At 35.7% G+C, this 16356-nt stretch overlaps 1 long non-coding RNA gene across 1 annotated transcript in view; it reads right to left on the reverse strand.

The window, feature by feature from the left end:
- Positions 1-16356, reverse strand: part of LOC109499135 — a 61427-nt gene continuing 45071 nt past the window's right edge. The window contains exon 4 of the long non-coding RNA XR_002156289.2: positions 1-99. This is a non-coding gene — a long non-coding RNA (uncharacterized LOC109499135). The remainder of the gene's footprint in view (positions 100-16356) is intronic.

Consider the following 16356-nt stretch of genomic DNA (forward strand, 5'->3'; position numbering starts at 1 on the left):
AGGATTCATCCACTGTGGTGGTTTGTCTATCGGTTGTTCATTCATGTTTTATTGCTTAGTAGTATTGCAGATGAGCACTGTTCCTTCTTTTTGTAATCTCTAGAAGAGTATACAAGATTGTTAACATTTCCTTCTTAAATGTTAAGAAAGAATTACCAGTAAAACCATCCAAGTCTGGACTTTTCTTTCTGGGGAGATTTTTATTTTATTTTTATTTTTATTAAAAAAAATTTTTTTTAACGTTTATTTATTTTTGAGACAGAGAGAGACAGAGTATGAACGGGGAAGGGTCAGAGAGAGGGAGACACAGAATCTGAAACAGGCTCCAGGCTCTGAGCTGTCAGCACAGAGCCCGACATGGGGCTCGAATTCACGGATCGCGAGATCATGACCTGAGCTGAAGTCGGCCGCTTAACCTACTGAGCCACCCAGGCGCCCCTCTGGGGAGATTTTTAATTAGGGCTTTAACTTCATTAGTAAGTATCAGAATATCCATATTTCTTATCTCTTTAATTTTGGTAACTTTGGTTTTTGAATAATTTGCCTATATCTAAATTTCAACTTGATTTGCACGAGATAATATTTTTTTCTTTCAAGAGCTTTCTTGAGATTTGATATAATATCTTAAAATATTTATAAGTTAATATAAAAATGCTTAGTGCAGGATCTGAAGCACAAGTTAGGCTATTAACAATTTTTTAATCTTTTTTTGGTCATTTTTTGCTATTTATTAGTTTTGTTACTCTTAGAATAATTAACCTTCATTTCATTGATTTTTCTCGTGTTTCTATTCCATTCATTTTTGATCTGATTTTTTTTTTTTAATTTTTTTTTTTTCCAACGTTTATTTATTTTTGGGACAGAGAGAGACAGAGCATGAACGGGGGGGGGGGGGGGCGCAGAGAGAGAGGGAGACACAGAATCGGAAACAGGCTCCAGGCTCTGAGCCATCAGCCCAGAGCCTGACGCGGGGCTCGAACTCACGGACCGTGAGATCGTGACCTGGCTGAAGTCTGACGCTTAACCGACTGCGCCACCCAGGCGCCCCTGATCTGATTTTTATAATTCAGTGCATTCTACTTTGGATTTGATTTTTTTTTCTACCTTCTTAAGGTGAATGTATTTAGATTGTTTATTTTAGAATTTTCTCCCTTTCTAATTCAGCCATTGAAAGCTGCACTTTGATATGTCATTTAATTCAAGACATTTAAAATTTTTTCTTGTTATGTTCTCATTGACCAGTGGGTTATTGGAAGTGCCTCTTATAATTTCCAAATATTTGTGTTTCCCAGATTTTTTTTGCTGAACTAATTTGGAGATTTGCTAAGTTTTCCCACAGTTTTAGATTTTGCAGCCCTGTGATTTCTATTGCATCTATTCAGTTCTGCTGTTGAAATATGAAGGCATCCGTAGACAAAGTAAATGAAATAATGTTGCGATAAAACTTTACATACAGAAATGCAATGATCTTCATTCAGCATGTGGGTGTGATTTGCTAGTCCCTGATGTGTACAGAAAACATATTTTGTATGCTTTCAGTCCTTTAACATTTATTGATACTCTTATGATCTGCAGTATGGTCTGTCTTTGAGAATGTTTCCTGTGTTAGAAATGTGTATTCCATTGCTATTGGAATATTCTGTCTGTTGATTGATAGTATTGTTTAAGTCTTCCATATCCTTACTGATTTGTGTGTAGTTTTTCTTTCCATTACTGATTAGGAATATTGATACCTCTGATTCTACCTATTGAATATTTCCTTTTCTTTGTCAATTTTCCCTTCATCTATTTTGAGACTATTGAGGTTCATTTGCATTTATTATTTTACTGTTGTGTTGACTTATTTATCATTATGAAATACCTTTTTTGGTAAGATTTTCCATTCTAAAGTTTATTTCGCCTGATGTTAGTATCGGTAATTACTTCAGCTGTCTCACATATACCATTTGATATATCTTCTGTCCTTTTACATTAATTTATTATGTCTTTGAATTTAAGACATGTCTCTTTTAGAAAGCACATAGTTGGGAGTTTTTAAAATCCAGTCTAATAGTCTCTGTCTTTTTTTTTTTTTTTTTTTTACGTTTATTTATTATTGAGAGACAGACACAGTGTGAGCAAGGGAGAGGTAGAGAGAGGGGGAGACACAGAATCTGAAGCAGGCTTCAGGCTCTGAGCTGTCAGCACAGAGCCTGATGTGGGGCTCAAACTCACAAACTGTGAGATCATGACCTGAGCTGAAGTCAGTAGTGCAACCAACTGAGCCACCCAGGCGCCCCTAATCTCTGCCTTTTACTTGGAATATTTAATCCACTCATTTAATGTAAACATTGGTAAGATTGGATTTATGTCTGCCATTTTGTTTTCTGTACTTCTTAAGGGGTTTTTGTTGTGTTTGTTACAACTTTGTTCCTTTCTGCCTTATTTTGGTTTAGACAGTTTTTATAGTGTGCCATTTTAAATCTTCTGGATTTATATTTTGAATTATTTTAGTGGTTGCTGTAGAGATTTCTTTATTCATCTTAAATTTATTTCAGTCTCTGTGAGGTTACTTACTACTAACCTCATTTCAGTAAAATTTAGCAATTTTGCATTGCTATCATTTTCTTTCTTTCCCCTTTTAATTTATGCCATCATTATTATATAAATTACATTATGATATGCATATATTTGATTATGTGTATTTATATGTTCCAAAAATTTAATGTTATAATTATTGTTTTGAATGATACTCTTTTTTTTTTTTTATTATGTTTATTTTTAAGAGAGACAAAGTGCGAGCAGGGAAGGTCAGAGAGAGGGAGACACAGAATCTGAAGCAGGTTCCTGCCTCTGAGTTGTCAGCACAGAGCCCGACACAGGGCTTGAACCTGAGCCTCAAGTCAGACACCCAACTGACTAAGCCACCAAGGTGCTCCAATGAATGATACTCTTTTAATTAAAAAAGAGAAAACATATATACAGTCTTTTATATTTACTGTCCTTCATTCCTTCCTATGTATCTAACTTACCATGTGATGTTCTCTTCAGCCTGAACTTTAGTACCTCTTACAGGGTAAGTCTATTAGCAACATATTCCCTTAATTTTTGTGTATCTGGGAGTGCTTTTATTTTGACTTCATCTCTGAATGATGGTTTCCCTTAATAGGTAATTTTAAGGTTACAGTTTGTTTTGTTCTAGCACATTGAGTTTGTTTTTCCATTGCTTTTTGTCCTCCACTTCTGACAAGAAGTCCATTGTTAAGTATATTGTTCTTTGTGATGTGTCATTTTTATGTGGCTCCTTTGAAGATTTTTTTTGGTATTTTATCACTTTGTGGTGTTTCTAGATGCATTCTCTTTGTATTTATTCTGCTAGGGACTTGGTGAGCTGTTTGTATCTGAATGTTAATGTTTTTTATCAAATTTGGGAAGTTTTGGGCTGTTACTCAAAAGTTTTTTACTTCTTTCTCTTTCCTCTCTCATTACACGTGTTTGTTTCTGATCTGTTCATTTTTTCAATCTTTTTTTCTTCTAATTATTTGGATACTTTCTATTGATTGTCTTGAAATCAATGAGTCTTTGCTATCTCACATTTGCTGTTGAGCCCATCTAATGATTTTTATTTTTAATTTCAGTAATTATGCTTTTTAACTCTAGAATTTAAATTTGGTTATTTTTATAGTTTATATTTTTACATATAGATTTCCTTTTTTGTTGATTCATTTTTAACACATACCTTTAATTCTTTAAACATGTTTATTAATCTCTTATTGAAATATCTGTTAATCTAACATCTAGGTCCATGCAGACTCCATTACCATTAGCTACTGCTTTTTTCTCTTAGTATGTTTCATACTTTTCTGTTTTTTGTATGTCTAATAATTTTTGGTTGAAAATTAGTCATTTTAGGTAATGTAGCAAGTCTTGATTATGTTTTATATTTAAGGTTTCTTTCTTCTTCTTCTTCTTCTTCTTCTTCTTCTTCTTCTTCTTCTTCTTCTTCCTCTTCCTCTTCCTCTTCCTCTTCCTCTTCCTCTTCCTCCTCTTCCTCTCCTCTTCCCCCTCCTCCTCCTCCTCCTCCTCCTTCTCCTTTTTTTTTTTTTTTAAACTTAGGAGCTTGCCTGGACTCAAACTATGGAATCTGTTGCCTCTGTGGTGTGGAGCTTTTGCTCTCTCTGCTCAATTTTTTAAATTCTTTCAGTTTTTATCCAGAATAAAACTACATCCATAGAGGTAGCTTCTGTCTTTATATAGCATATATATAAATCAGGAAATGATGTAAACAGAGGTTAACATCAAACACTTTTGAGTCTATAGACTTTCTACCCTCTGCTCATTGCTTCCTGTGTGGGATGGGGGAGATACAGTGTTGTAGCCAGTTCTAAAGTCTTCATTGACTTTCATGTTTTGTCATTCTTGGGTCTCTCCTATGCATGCATCATATTTGAGCTAGAATGTTTACAGAACTAATCATAGCCCTTCATTCTTGTTTCCAAGATCATCTAAGTAAACTTCTGGCAGCTCTGCTGCTCTCCGAGAACTAGGACAGAAACTTTTGGCTAGTAACTACAGGTTTCCTGGTCCATTCCTGATTTCCCCCACTTTAACTGGCAAACTTGTGTGTTTGCACTGCTGCACTGAATCAAGTCCATCATCTTACAGCAAAGTTGTTGATTTTTATAGTCTGCTACAACCTGTTAAAGCTATAATCTTTACTGACCAATTTAGGTAGGATGAGAACCTCACTCAAGAATCCCAGACTCCCAACTGTTTTTTATCCAAAGCTCTAGCAATTTTCAGGAATAGTTCTCAACTTATTATTTACCTTTGGTTGATTTCCAGTGCCTTGAAATGATAGTTTTTGACCATTTTTGTTTGACTTCTTCATACTTGTATTATTGGAAATAACCTTTCATTTGTCTTACCGAGTTTTTCTTCTTTTAAAGAATTTTATTTAGGAGGCTAAATAATAGTAATTGTTATTAATTACTATTATTTAATGTTTGCTTATTTTAGAGAGAAAACACAAGCAGGGGAGGGGCAGAAAGAAGGGGAGACGGAGGATCTGTCAGCACAGAGCCCAGTATGGGGTTTGAACTCACGAACTGAGATCATGACCTGAGCTGAGGTCAGACGCATAACCAACTGAGCCACCCTGGAAGTTAAATTATTATTTATTGATCAGCATGATCCTGTTGAGAATTTGTTTTAGTCTGTTAGGATAGTTTTAGATTGGTTGTTACTCTAGAGCAGTGATTCCCAACCAGGGGTGATTTTATGATTCAGTGGACATCTGGCAATGTCTGGAAACAGTTTTGATTGTTACAGTGAGTATGTGTGTGGATGCTACTGGCACTTAGTTTGTAGAGGCCAGGAAGGCTGGCAAACATCCTAAAATGAACACACCCCCTCCCACCCCCAACATGCATGCCAAATAATTATCTGTTTAAAAATGTCAGTAATACTGAGGTTGTAAAACCATGCTCTAGAGACAGAGTAGCTTTCCTCAAGTGTGCCCTTTCTGTGTCTAAAAGTAAAAGCCTGGGTTGTTCAACAAGGGCTCTCTACCTTGGTTGGTGTCTATATTTTGCCACTTCTGTCAGCTCACAGCTCCTGGTAATCATCAGGCCTCACAAAGATATTTTGTTTGTTTGCTTTTAATAAAAATTGTATATATTTAAAGTGTATGACATGGTGTTTTGACATATACAGTGAGATGAGTACTGCAGTCGACTAGCATGTCTGTCTTCTCACAGTTTCCATTGGTGTGTGTGTTTGTGTGTGTAATGAGAGCATCTGGAGTCTACTCTTAGCAAATTTTCAGTGTATCATTCTCTATTAACTGTTGTCATTACACTGCAAATTACATCTCTAGAATTTCCCCATCCTACATAGCTGTGACTTTGTACCCTTTCAAAAACCATCTTCTGATTTCCTTCACTTCCCCATCCCCAGTAACCACTGTTCTACTCTTTCATGTGTTCTACTTTTATAAATATGTATATGTGTGTGTATATGTGTGTGTGTGTGTGTGTGTGTGTGTGTGTGTGTGTGTGTGTATTTCACACATATAAGTGAGATATTTTCCAGAGGAGACCTGTATATGTCTGTTTATATATGCAATTTATAGAAATTGCCAGCAGGTGTATGAAAAAAATGCTCAAATCACTAATCATCAGGGAAATGCAAATCAAAACCACAATGAGTTATCACCTCACATCTGTTAGGATGGCTATCATCAAAAGGATAAAACATTAGTGTGGATGAGGAGGTGGAGAAAAGAGAACCCTTGTACACTGTTGGTAGGAATGTAAAGTGGGACAGCCTTTATGGAAAACAGCATGGAGTTTCCTCAAAAAGTTAAAAATAAAACTATCATGCAGTTCTATACTCACTCTTCTGGATATATATCCAAAGGAAATGAATCAATACCTGGAAGAGCAATTTACACACCCATGTTCATTATGGCACAATTCACCATAGACAAGATACAGAAACGAACTGTCATCAGATGACTGGATAAAGAAATTGTGGCATATATGCATACAATAGATGCTAGTCTTAAAAAAGGAGGTCATGCCATTTGCGACAATATGGATCAATCGGGACTATATTATGCAAAGTGAAGTAAGCTAGAAAGGGCTCACAGAATTTTGCTCTGCATATTTGCAATTTATTCAGTCAAATTCTAGGGCTATGATGGCTAATGCAGTAGCCACAAACCATATGTTCTAGCCATTTAAATTTAATGTCAACAAAATATTTAGTTCCTTACTTACACTTGCCACATTTCAAGTACTCAGTAGCTTGGTACTTACTGGTGGCTACATACCAGACAGCACATTAAATATTTCCATCATTGCGGAAAGTTCTATTGCACAACACTGTTCTTGGGCACCATGCAGATTTCTGAAGCTCTGTTTCCTTTTTGATATCCCACTCTACAATTCCAGCTCTGTCAACAGCCCCATATAATCTGTTTTCTTTGCCCAGTGAGGTCATTGCTCTGAATTCCACTCCCTGTGCTCAGTGTTGGAAAGTGCCCTTAGGAATGAAATCAGGTGACTGTGGAGTTAACTTTTTGCATCCTACACTGTTGGCCAATGCCTGCACATAGTTACTTCTTAACATGTTGCTAGTTTAGAGTTGTGCTGGGAGGATAAGTTTAATATCCATTAATCAATCATGGTCATCTCCCACAAAAGCTCATGATGCTTGTAATAATTTATTTTTATTGTCTGGTAGTATTCCAGTTTTGTTATCCATTCACTTGCTGAATGGATGCACCTTTCATAAAATTTCCCCCAATGGTTACATGTTATGTAACTATTAATACAATGTCCAACACAAAATTTGCATGGGTAAAATGTGTGGGTATGGTTCCATGCATTTTATCATATGTAACCACTACTGCAATCCAGATACAAAGCTATCACTGCAAAGCTATCCTTTATATTCCCTCTTTATAGTCACATCAACTCCCCTCCTCCCACCACCCTGCCTTCTAGTCTTAACCTCTGGCAAACACTAATTTATTCTTCATCTCTTAATATTGCCACCTACAGAGTGTTACATCAATGAATCATAGAGTATATAACCTTTGGCTTTTTTCACTCAACATAATGCCCTTGAAAGCCATCCAAGTTGTCGTACATACCAATAGTTCATTTCTTTTTATTGCCGAGTAGTGTTCTTTGATATGGATGTGATACAAGTAAAGATGGTATAGTATTGTGTACCTGTGTCTGTGTAAATGTAAGTTTTTATTTTTCTGGAATAAATGTGCGGAAATACATATAGTAAGTTTTTTTTTGTTTTGTTTTGTTTTTTGGTAAGTTTTTTTTTTAAGAAACTGCTAAACTATTTTCCAGAGTGACTGTACTGTTTTACATTCCCACTATCAATATGAGATGACCAGTTTCTTCACATCCTCACCAGCATTTGCTATCCCCCTTTTTTTAAAGCTGTTCTGTTCGTGATATCTCATTATAGTCTTTGTTTTTCTCTACTGATGTTGAACATCTTTTCATATGCTTATTTGTCATCCATATATCTTCTTCAGTGCAATGAATGTCTGTCTCTTTATGTCTTTTAACGATTTTCAATTTGGATTTTTTAATGTTGAGGTTTGATCATTTAAAAATATATACACCTGGGGTGCCTGGGTGGCTCAGTTTGTTAAGTGTCTGACTTTGGTTCCAGTCATGATCTCACAGTTCATGAGTTCAAGCCCCGTGTCAGGCTCTGTGCTGATAGCTCAGAGCCTGGAGCTTGCTTCAGATTCTGTGTTTCCCTCTCTGCCCTTCCCCTGCTCATACTCTGTCTCTCTTTCTCTATAAAAAATAAACATTATAAATGTTTAAAAATATATATGCCTAAAACTAATACAATGTTATATGTCAATTATATCTCAATAAAATGGGAAAAATATATTTTAGATAGGAGTCGTGTGTTAGATATGTGGTTTGCAAATATTTTCTACTAGTCTGTGGCATGCCTTTTCATCATTTTAATGGGGTCTTTTGAAAAGCAAAGTTTTAATTTTGATGAAATCAAATTATGAATTGTTTTCTTTTATAGATCACGCTTTTAGTATCATTCAGGCACACTGATGTATTTTTAAGGTGTACAACTTGATATATAACATGTATACATTGTAAAATGATTATCAAAATCAAGTTAGCACATTCATTACCTCACATAGTTACCATTTGGGGATGTATGGTGAGAACACTTAAGATCTACGCTCAGTAAATTTCAATTGTACAATACAATATTATTAATTATAACCATGCGGTACATTAGATCCCCAGATCTTATTCATCTTATAACTGACATTCTGTACTCTTGACCAACATATCATTTTCCCCACCCCTCACCTCCTGGCTACCACCATTCTACTCTCTAGTTCTAGAGTTTGACTCTTTTAGATTCTACCTGTGAGATCATACAGTATTTGTCTTTCTGTTTCTGGTTTATTTCACTTAGCATAATGTGCTCCAGGTTCATGTTGTTGCAGATGGCAGGATTTTTTTTTTTTAATACCTGAACGATATTCCGTGTGTGTGTGTGTGTGTGTGTGTGTGTGTGTGTGTGTGTGTGTATGTGTGTGTGTGTGTGTGTGTACCATATTATTCTGTCCATTCATCAGTGGATGCTTGGTTTATTTCAATATCCTGGCTATTGTGAATTATGCTACAACATACATGGGAGTGTAGATACCGCTTTGAGATCCTGATTTCATTTCCATTGGCTATTCAGAAAAGGGATTACTGAATTGTATGGTAGTTTTGTTTTTATTTCTTTGGGAACCTCCATACTGTTTTCCATAAAAGCTGTACAGTTTTACATTCTTATCAACAGTGTACAAGGATTTCCTTTCCTTCATACTCTTGTTAACACTTGGCAATTTCTTGACTTGATAATAGCAATCCTGGTGGATTTGAGGTGATAACTCTGGCTACTTGCATTTCCCTGATGAGGGGTGATATTGAGAACCTTTCCATATACCTGTTGACCATTTATAATCTTTGAAAAAATATCTATTCAGTCCTCTTATGATTTTTAAATTGTATTTATTTTCATGTTAATTTAACTTAATTTAGTTTTGCTATTGAGTTATAGGAGTTCTTTATATATTTTGGTTATTAACTCTTTTCAGATATATGATTTGTGAATACTTTTTCTGTAGGTTGCCTTTTATTTGTTGAATTTTTCCTCTGTTGTACAGGGCTTTTTAGGTTGATGTTGTCTCTTGTTTATTTTTGGTCTTGTTGCCTGTGCTTTTGGTGTGAAACCCCAAAAAATCATTGCCAAGACTAGTGTCAAGATTTTTCCCTATGTTTTCTTCTAGAAGTTACAGAGTTTCACGTCTTATGTTTAAGTCTTTATTTTGAGTTAATTTTTATGTATAGTGTAAGATAAGATCTTAACTCCATTATTTTGTATATGGATATACAGTTATCCCAAAACCATTTATTGAAGAGATCCCCTTTTGTCCATTGTTGGTATCCTTGTTAAGGATTAGTTGAATGTATATGCATGGATTTATTTCTTGGCTTTCTATTCTGTTCCATTGGATTATGAGTCTATTTTTATGCAATACCATACTGTTTTCATTACTATAGCTTTTTAAGACAGTCTGAACTTAGTGTAAGGCCTCCAGCTTTGTTCTTTCCCAGGATTGTTTTTGGCTATTTGAGGTCTTTGATAGTTTGATATGAATTTTAGGATTGTTGTTTCTATTTCTGTGAAAAATGCCATTGGAATTTTGGTAAGAATTGCATTGAATCTCTAGATGACTTTGGGTAAGATGATCATTTCAACAATGCTAATTCTTCCAATCCATGAATAAGTAGTATCTTTCTATTTGTGTCTTCTTCAATATCTTTCATCCTGTGGCTAAGAGGGGCTATAGCTAGGTTATAGGACTTTTTTAGGATCTACATCTGGACTGAATTTGGAAGTGTATGCATGTGTGTGTGTGTTTATTTTTTCTCTTTTATAAGAGGGTTCTTATGAGAGGTTTAGGTTTTACATTTAAGTACTTTGGCCAGAATTATCAGAACAAAGCTTTGTCTCTGATTTTAAAAGTAACGTGTGATCAAAAAGAAAAAGGAAAGGACCAAGAATGAAAGAGGAGAGATCACAACACAGCAGAAATAAAAACAATAACAAGAGAATATTATGAGCAATTATATGCCAAAAAAATGGGCAACCTGGAAGAAATGGACAAATTCCTAGAAACATATATGATACCAAAATTGAAACAGGAAGAAATAGAAAATTTGAACAGACCCATAACCAGTAAAGAAATCAAATTAGTAATCGAAAATATGCCAAAAAACAAGAGTCCAGGGCCAGATGGCTTTCCAGGGGAATTCTACCAAACATTTAAGGAAGAGTTGACACCTATTCTCTTGAAGCTGTTCCAAAAAATAGAAATGAAGGAAAACTTCCAAACTCTTTCCATGAAGCCAGCATTACCTTGAGTCCAAGACGAACACCCCACTAAAAAAAGGAACTATAGACCAATTTCCCTGATGAACATGGATGCAAAAATTCTCAACAAGATATTAGCCAACCAGATCCAACAATACATTAAAAAAGTTATTCACCACGACCAAGTGGGATTTATACCTGGGATGCAGGGCTCGTTCAATATCCGCAAAACAATCAACGTGATTCATCACATCAATAAAAGGAAGGACAAGAACCACATGATCTTCTCAATAGATGCAGAGAAAACATTTGACAAAATACTGCATCCTTTCTTGATAAAAACCTTCAAGAAAGTAGGGATAGAAGGAGCATACCTCGAGATCATAAAAGCCACATATGAACACCCCAATGCTAATATCATCCTCAATGGGGAAAAGCTGAGAGCTTTCCCCCTAAGGTCAGGAACAAGACAGGGATGTCCACTCTCGCCACTGCTATTCAACATAGTATTGGAAGTCTTAGCCTCTGCAATCAGACAACAGAAAGAAATAAAAGGCATCCAAATCGGCCAGGAGGTCACACTTTCACTCTTCGCAGATGACATGATACTCTATATGGAAAATCCTAAAGATTCTACCAAAAATCTGCTAGAACTGATCTATGAATTTAGCAAAGTGACAGGATATAAAATCAATGCACAGAAATTGGTTGTATTCCTTTACAATAATGAAGCAACAGAAAGAGAAATCAAGGAATCAATCCCATTTACAATTGCACCAAAAACTGTAAAATACCTAGGACTAAATCTAACCAAAGAGGTGAAAAATCTATGCACTGAAAACTATAGAAAGCTTATGAAAGAATTTGAAGAAGACACAAAAATATGGAAAAATATCCATGCCCATGGATTGGAAGAACAAATATTGTTAAAATGTTGATACAACCCAAAGCAATCTACACATTCAATGCAATTCCGACCAAAATAACACCAGCATTCTTCACAGAGCTAGAACAAACAACCCTAAAATTTGCATGGAACCAGAAAAGACCCAGAATAACCAAAGCAATCTTGAAAAAGAAGACCAAAGCAGGAGGCATCACAATCCAGGATTTCAAGCTGTATTACAAAGCTGTAATCATCAAGACAGTATGGTACTGGCACAAAAACAGACACTCAGATCAATGGAACAGAATACAGAACCCAGAAATGGACCCACAAACATATGGCCAATTAATCTTTGACAAAGCAGGGAAGAATATTCAGTGGGATAAAGACAGTCTCTTCAGCAATTGGTGCTGGGAAAACTGGACTGTGACATGCAGAAGAATGAACCTGGACCACTTTCTTACACCATACACAAAAATAAAATGGATGAAGGGCCTAAATGTAAGACAGGATGCCATCAAAATTCTTGAGGAGAAAGCAGGCAAAAACCTCTTTGATCTTGGCTGCAGCAACTTCTTACTCAACATGTCTCCAAAGGCAAGGGAAACAAAAGCAAAAATGAACTATTCATCAAAATAAAAAGCTTCTGTACAGTGAAGGAAACAATCAGCAAAACTAAAAGGCAACTGACAGAATGGGAGAAGATATTTGCAAAAGACATATCAGATAAAGGGTTAGTATCCAAAATCTACAAAGAACTTCTCAAACTCAACACCCAAAAAACAAATAATCCATTGAAGAAACGGGCAAAAGACATGAATAGACACTTCTCCAAAGACACCCAGATGGCCAACCGACACATGAAAAAATGCTCAACATCACTCATCATCAGGGAAATACAAATCAAAACCACACTGAGATATCACTGCATACCTGTCAGAATGGCTAACATTAACAACTCAGGCAACAACAGATGTTGGCGAGGATGCGGAGAAAGAGGATCTCTTTTGCACTGCTGGTGGGAATGCAAACTGGTGTAGCCGCTCTGGAAAACAGTGTGGAGAGTCCTCAAAAAATGGAAAATAGAACTACCCTATGGCCTAGCAATTGCACTACTAGGTATTTATCCAAGGGATAAAGGTATGCTGTTTTGAAGGGGCACATGCACCCCAATGTTTATAGCAGCACTATCAACAATAGCCAAAGTATGCAAAGAGCCGAAATGTCCACTTATGGATGAATGGATAAAGAAGAGGTGGTATATATATACAATGGAGTATTACTCGGCAATCAAAAAGAATAAAATCTTGCCATTTGCAACTATGTGGATGTAACTAGAGGGTATTATTGTAAGCAAAATCAGTCAGTCAGAGAAAGACAAATATGTGACTTCACTCATATGAGGACTTTAAGACACAGAACAGATGAACACAAGAGAAAAGAAACAAAAATAATATAAAAACAGAGAGGGGAACAAAACATAAGAGACTCTAATATGGAGAAGAAACAGAGGGTTACTGGAGGGATTGTGGGAGGGGGATGGGCTAAATGGATAAGGGGCATTAAGGAATCTACTCTTGAAATCATTGTTGCACTATATGCTAACTAACTTGGATGTAAATTTAAAAAATATTAACAATAAATAAAATAACAGTAATGTACATTGTTGTACATTGTTAAGATACTGGTTTAAGATAGATAGTGTTAGGGGCGCTTGGGTGACTCAGTTGGTTAAGCATCCAGCTTTGGCTCAGGTCATGATCTCATAGTTTGTGAGTTCCAGCCCCACGTTGGGCTCTGTGCTGACAGCTCAGAGCCTGGATCCTGTTCCAGATTCTGTCTCCCTTTCTCTCTGACCCTCCCCCACTCACACTCTGTCACTGTCTCTCCCAAAAATAAATAAACATTAAAAAAATTTTTAAAAAGATAGATATTCTTAATATTATTTATAGTGTTAAGGAATATTCTTCTGTTCTACTTTTTAAAGATTTATTACGGAAGTGTGGGGCTAAATCTTATATCGTGTGAAGGTTCTTGGCTTATATTAAGAAGTTTAATAGGTTAAAATTCACTGCATAGCAACATTAGGGTTAGTAGTTGGTATATGAAGTCGACAAACTCATTTCCTTTCCACCAAATCTTTTTGTGTTCCTTTGCCAAGGTTATGATGGTTAAAGATGAGAATGATCTCTAAGACTATGACAGTGGGCTTCATACACACTCCTACTTTATACACACTCCTACTACTTCAATATTCCCAGGCTTCATATTATTCTGATATTCTTGGCCTTCTGGAACTCATAGTTCTTTTTTGGCGCATCCTGATTATTCTGTAATCAGGCCATAACATGCAGAACATATACAAAAAGAAAAGAATAATAGTTTCCTTATTTGGCTATTGCCTTTTTTTCCCCTCTAATGGCCTCTTAAGAATAGGACATGATGGGGCGCCTGGGTGGCTCCATCTGTTAGGCGTCCAACTTCAGCTCAGATCATAATCTTGCCTCCTATGAGTTTGAGCCCCACATCGGGCTCTGTGCTGACAGCTTGTAGCCTGCTTTGGATTCTGTGTCTTTGTCTGTTTCTGCCCCTCCCCTGCTTGCACTCTCTCTCTCTCTCTCTCTAATAAATAAATGAAAAAAAAAAAAAGGACACAACATGGCAAAAGTTTTTTCCTCAGCAATCAAGATACAGACCCTTTTCCCACATTGTCATATAAAATCCATCAGAGTTAAAGGACTTAGACAAATAATAGTTATGGCAGGGTTAGGTTATGAAACTCTGAGCTACCATTGTGGTTGGATTTCTACCCAATGATAGATCAGCTTTTTAGATCAGACCTCTATGAGTGAATACTTTTTGTTTTCCCTCAGAGAATCTTGCACATCAGAAAATGTAGGTCACAATCCACTGATGCTGTTAGTATGAAGGATTTATGTAGTATAAGATACCTTATTAGTCTTTTAATATTTGAGCATTTTCTTCCTCTGGTAATTCTGGTAATTTCTTCCCACCAAATTTCCTAAAATCTTAGCACAAATATTTGCTAGTTAGAATATACTTTCTTAGCACAGAGTAGGCCTTCAAAAGCAATGTTTCATATGATTCAATGTGGGTAATATAAAGAGCATATTTTTAGTAAAACTAGTTTTAATAATTTGTGCCAGATGTTGCTACAATTTAGTGGGGTTATAAAAACAATATTTTGATAAAGTATAATTTTAGGTGTTTTTAAAAAAAATATGATTATGTGCTTAGTCACGTTGCCTGATGAGCCAGAGGGAGAGAAAATTTTAGATATCAGATTCTCACTCCAGTGAAGCAGATCAACCCTATCAAGATACCAAGGAATTATTAGTAGTCTGGAATAGGTAATTTAGCAAATGATACATACTGAATTTAAGAAGGATAGTTATTTTAATATTTTTGTCCTGCCATCTGCATTTAATTACAATCCAATTGTAGCTCATAAACAGCTGCTTAATTCATTCAATGATCCAAAAGTATTTACTGGACACCTGCTATCTGATGATTAAATGATGCAACTAAAGGTTTTTGTAAACAATAAAGTGCTATAAGAAAGCACGGTAATGGTATACAACTCAATAGCAAAAAACCCAAATCTGATTAAAAATGGGCAGAAGATCTGAATAGACATTTTCCCAAAGAAGACATACAACTGGCCAACAGGTACATGAACTCAACATCACCAGCTATCAGAGAAATTCAAATAAAAACCACAATGAGATATCACCTCACGCATGTTAGAATGGCTGTTATTCCAAAAATAAATAAAAAATGTTGAAAAAAAATTAAAAAAAAAAAAAGGGGCGCCTGGGTGGCGCAGTCGGTTAAGCGTCGGACTTCAGCCAGGTCATGATCTCGCGGTCCGTGAGTTCGAGCCCCGTGTCGGGCTCTGGGCTGATGGCTCGAGCCTGGAGCCTGTTTCCGATTCTGTGTCTCCCTCTCTCTCTGCCCCTCCCCTGTTCATTCCCTGTCTCTCTCTGTCCCAAAAATAAATAAAAAATGTTGAAAAAAAATTTTAGAATGGCTGTTATTGAAAAGACAAGAAATACATGTTGACAAGGATGTGGAGAAAAGGGAACTCTTACATAATATTGGTCGGAATGTAAATTAGTTATCTACTATGAAAAATAGAATGGAGTTTTCTTTTAAAAAAAATAAAAATAGAATTACCACATGATCTAGCAGTTCTACTGCAGATATTTATCTGAAGAAAACAAAACCACTAACTTAAAAAGGTATGCACCCTCATATTCATTGCAGCATTATTTACAATAGCTAAGATATGGGGAACAAAGTAAATGTCCGTTGATAGATGAGTGGGTAAAGAAAATGTGGTATATAATTCTATATCTATATCTATAGAATAGATATATCTATATATCCATATCTATATCTATATCTATATCTATCATCTATGTAGAATCTATCTATCTATCTATCTATCTATCTATCTATCTATAGAATAGAATTCAGCCCCCAAATAGAAGGAAATCTTACCATTTTCAACAAGAATGAACCTT

The sequence above is a fragment of the Felis catus genome, chromosome B1 (assembly GCF_018350175.1).
Source record: "Felis catus isolate Fca126 chromosome B1, F.catus_Fca126_mat1.0, whole genome shotgun sequence".
NCBI lineage: Eukaryota > Metazoa > Chordata > Mammalia > Carnivora > Felidae > Felis > Felis catus.